The sequence below is a fragment of the Eutrema salsugineum genome, unplaced genomic scaffold, assembly GCF_000478725.1.
Source record: "Eutrema salsugineum unplaced genomic scaffold, Eutsalg1_0 scaffold_12, whole genome shotgun sequence".
NCBI classification, from domain to species: Eukaryota; Viridiplantae; Streptophyta; class Magnoliopsida; order Brassicales; family Brassicaceae; genus Eutrema; species Eutrema salsugineum.
In genome coordinates this window covers 3,165,016-3,169,309 of record NW_006256895.1, presented here as the reverse complement: position 1 = coordinate 3,169,309, position 4,294 = coordinate 3,165,016, and the positions used below count along the sequence as shown (strand labels likewise).

The 4,294-nt window shown below is 37.5% G+C and overlaps 1 non-coding gene across 1 annotated transcript; it reads right to left on the bottom strand.

Moving 5' to 3' along the window:
* Positions 1-3,929: 3,929 nt before the first annotated feature.
* LOC112089476 lies at positions 3,930-4,036 on the bottom strand. Its single transcript, XR_002901114.1, has one exon. It is a non-coding gene; the product is annotated as a small nucleolar RNA R71 (small nucleolar RNA).
* Positions 4,037-4,294: the final 258 nt, after the last annotated feature.

Genomic DNA, 4,294 nt, shown 5'->3' with positions numbered 1-4,294 from the left:
GATTTATAATCAATATCAACCGTACGATGATATAATATTACTCTCTTTCTCCACCATAGGATCAATGATATTAAACCTGAACCCCTAAATACAATGTCTTCTTCTTCGTCGCCGTATATTCATCTCACTCGAAAATCTGTTTTTCAGAGTTAATCGGGTACATTATTCTTTACATCTCTCTCATTCCATCTTCTCTCAATGTTATAGATGCCGATACATTTGTGACCGATTCGTATAGTTATATTGTTTAATTGCCATTTCTTCTTCTTACCTCGACCATATGGTTCTGTATAAACCCTATGATTGATATAGTTTAGGGCTTTCTTCACCGTTTCTCCTTATTCTCTCAGTCGTTTGGTTTCTCTCAGTCGTTTGGTTTAATAAATTGCGGGTCAAACCCTAAATTTTTTTCGTATTTTGACATCAACTTTTTGTATCTTTGATATCTTCGATATATAACAACTTCATTTTAAGTAAGTATACACATCTGCTTTTTGTATCTTTAATTGGCATTTGTATATGATATCGTTGTCTTTTATTGTGTAAAGTTGAAGCATTTCCATTGTGTTTGGTCGTTTCTTGTCTGCTTAATAAAGTTGTTTTTTCTAGCGAAATTTAGTTGACTTATTTGTTCTGCTAGTAGTTACTAGTGTTAATTCATGTGTTGCTTACAATCTGATTCAGAAATGGAAGCAAGGAAAGTAATAATCTGTGGACTCCCAGCAAAAGGAATCATACCACAGATCCGCCAACATCCACGACAAGATGCAGATGATGAAAGAGGAAATAATGTCGAGGAAATCACAAGAGAACAGTTCCGGAGAGCTTTAGGAACCAGCTTAGTCCGCCTTGAGGAACTCGAAGAAGACATTGCACCAGAGTACCGTCTAGCTATCAAAAGAATCATAAAGGAAGAACGTAAATCCGCTATGCAAAGACACCCCAAACAAGAAGAAGGACAGTCCTCCCGAGGCATGGCTCGTCGAGACAGCTATAAGGACAAGAAGCAGAAAAAAAAGTGATTTCAAATTAGTTGGTCTTTTGTAACCTTTAACTTTTGTAATTTCATTTTAATAAATTAATTAGGTTTCTCTTTCAAATTAATTTTATTTATATTTTGATATTTACAGAAAAATATCATTCGAAATAACCAAAAAATGGCAAAAACAAAAAAATATTTCCGATTTCACCACATTTGAAATAAAAAAAATTCAATTCGACGACATGTGCTTAACGCTATTATATAGGTGATGGTAATACAAAAAACGCTATTATTTACATAACTGATAATACAAAAAACGTTATCATATATGTAATTTATAATACTAAAAACCGCTACTGTTAAATAGCATAACAAATAACCAAAACGCTATTATATACGAAGATAGCAGAGCATTATGCTATTGTCTTCAATATGTCAAACATAAAATATGACAATAGCTGTCTCGACGGGCCATGCCTTGGGAGGACTGTCTTTCTTTATAGAAACAATATAGAATAATAAAATTTAAATATTCATCTCAAAAAAAAAAAATATAACACAAATAACACGCTATAATATAATAAAATATGACAGCATAATAACGCTATGAAATATGTATTAATAACAATTGAACAACGTTATTAATAATACTTTTATTGCATACAAAAAACCGCTATCACATTGACAGATTTAATAGCAACACCAAAATCCGCTATCTAAAGTGCTCGACCTATTATCGCGGGCGATGACAGAGCGCTTAACTAAACGCTATGCTATACTTAGATCGCAGTTTTCACCCGCTACTAAAACCTATTTTTTTAATGTAGTGCTTTTCAGCCTGAATCCTCGGAGAGCAGCCCACCACGAGAGCCCACACCGTCCTGTTCAAAGTCAAATCCCTCATACTATGTGGGATCAGACCTCAGCGACTGAGGTAAAGACTTCAAAACCCTTGTAAATATGCATTCTGTCTATATCATCTTGCATTAGTCTCGTTTTCTTTTTACTTCTCTCACACGCTTTTATAACACAAAGGACTGTGTTATTTAAGTGTGGGGGAGGAGCTTTGTGTTTTCTGATCTTGTTTTCTTTGTTCTTATTTGATTTTTTGCATTTTGAGTCTCATGTAGCTTAGTGCATATGAAAAATCAGAAAATTTTCACAAAAAAAAAATGCTCATTCTAGCTGCATTTCACATTTTAGGATCGAGTCTAGTTGCATCATGTAGGATTGCATCAATGCGCAGAGTAATGATAGGTTTTTTCCTAGAGAGTACATCACCTTGAGAACTTGAACTAAATATGCTTGTGAATCTTATTCTGTGCTTGCAAAGTCTGAAACGATCCGAATCTGAGAAACAAGTTCGAATTGAACTCAACTCTAATTAAGTGAGAACCTTGAACAACTTGAATTGAAAATATCTTTTGGTGCATTGTTTAAATAAGCTTGTGGATACCGACATACATACTTGAGCTAGAACCATTGTTTTTACTGACCTCTTTCCTTAGCTCAAGTAGCTGAATCCGAATCATGGATCAGTTCCCTCACCTTGAACCCATCTTTCTTTCAAGCCAATGTTTGTGTGTGAATTGAAAGGCCACCTTGGATCAAACTTAGCAGAAAGTGTTAGGTTTAGAGCGACAAGGGCATGTCTCATTGAGTGCTGTGTTCCAACATCAAGGAACCGAGAGTGTTGGCGACAAATAAGTATGGAGGAAAAGAATTGTTGGTAAGTGGAAAAAGGAGAGATGAGTGGAAAAAGGAGAGATGAGTGGAAAAGAGAGAGTGGAAATAGCTAGGGGAATGAAAGAAAAAGAATTCGGTCTTGGAGTTTTTAAATTAAGGAAGCAAGCTCTGGTGTTGTGAAAAAAAGAAAACCTAGCCTCGAAATTAAAACAGAAGTGAAAAGAAGCAAAATAGCTCAAACGTTTTGAAAAGAAAGAGAAAGAGGCTAGGGATTGCGAAAGAAAGTGAAAAAGAGCTAATGAAAGTGTAAACTCCGAGACCTGAGCATGAGCAAAGAAAATGAGTCCCCTAGTTAGGCGATGACGAGAGTGAAAAGAAAGGTTCTTGAGACTGTGAGAAAGTGAGGAAGCTTTGAGTTGAGTGTGGGGTAGGATGAGTTTTTGCCCTTGTATGCATAGGCTGCTTTTTACCTTTAGCATTCTGCCGAAGTTTGATCATTCATAGAGAGATCCTTTTTGCTACATTGAGCCCGCTTGAAAACTGATGAGATCATTTTCTCATAGCCTCTCCCTAGCCAAGCTAGCTTGTTTAAACATTGCATCATTCGATTCACCTGATACAAGCTTAATGAATGTGAAAGAGTTGAGAGAGAGGAGAACTTGTGGAGATTCCTTGTTGAGTTGATATAGATCTGAGTATGGCTTTGCATTGCATAATTGAGCATGAACTTGAATTCTCATTGTTATGTTAATCAACAGCTTTCTCATCCGAGAGGAATGAACAGCAGGCCTATGTTAATCAACAATAGGCTCAGCGAAATCAAAGGCTTGCTCAACAAAACCAGCAAGCACAGCAAGTTCCTCCGCCTCCACCACCAGCTCAGAGACAACCTCCTCCGGTCTTTGTTGGAGAAAATGACCGAGCAAATGCGCATCAGTATAGAGCCGGGATCCAGGCACCACCTGTGCAAAACAATAATTTCGAAGTTAAAGCATCCATGCACAATATGGTGCAGAATTCCAAGTTTCACAGTCTACCCAGAGAGGATCCTCTAGAGCATCTAGATCAATTTGATCGAATTTGCGACCTGACAAAGATAAACAGGGTATCAGAAGACAGCTTCAAGCTACGCCTGTTCCCATTCAGTCTTGGTGATAAAGCACACCAATGGGAAAAGAATCTCCCAAGGGGCTCTATACAAACGTGGGAACAATGCAATCTCGCCTTCTTGTCCAAGTTTTTCTCCACATCTAGAACGGCCAAGCTGAGAAATCAGATCTCTAGCTTCACACAACACACCAATGAAAGTTTTAGTGAAGCTTGGGAGAGATTTCGAAGCTATTCCAACCAATGTCTACACCACGCCTTCTCGGAGGCATCCCTCCTGAGTACTTTATACCGAGGTGCACTTCCAAAGATAAGGAACCAACTTGATACAGCTTCAAATGGGAACTTTCTTGGGAAGGAGAAAAACGCAGCAATAGAGCTTGTGGAGAATCTTGCGATGTCTAATGATACCTATAGAGAGGATTTCGACAGAGCTAACCAATCTGATGGGTCCAGTAAAGAGTTGCGAATGGAGAAAGACATTAGAGAGCTACAAAGCAAGCTTGACAAAGTTCTCAT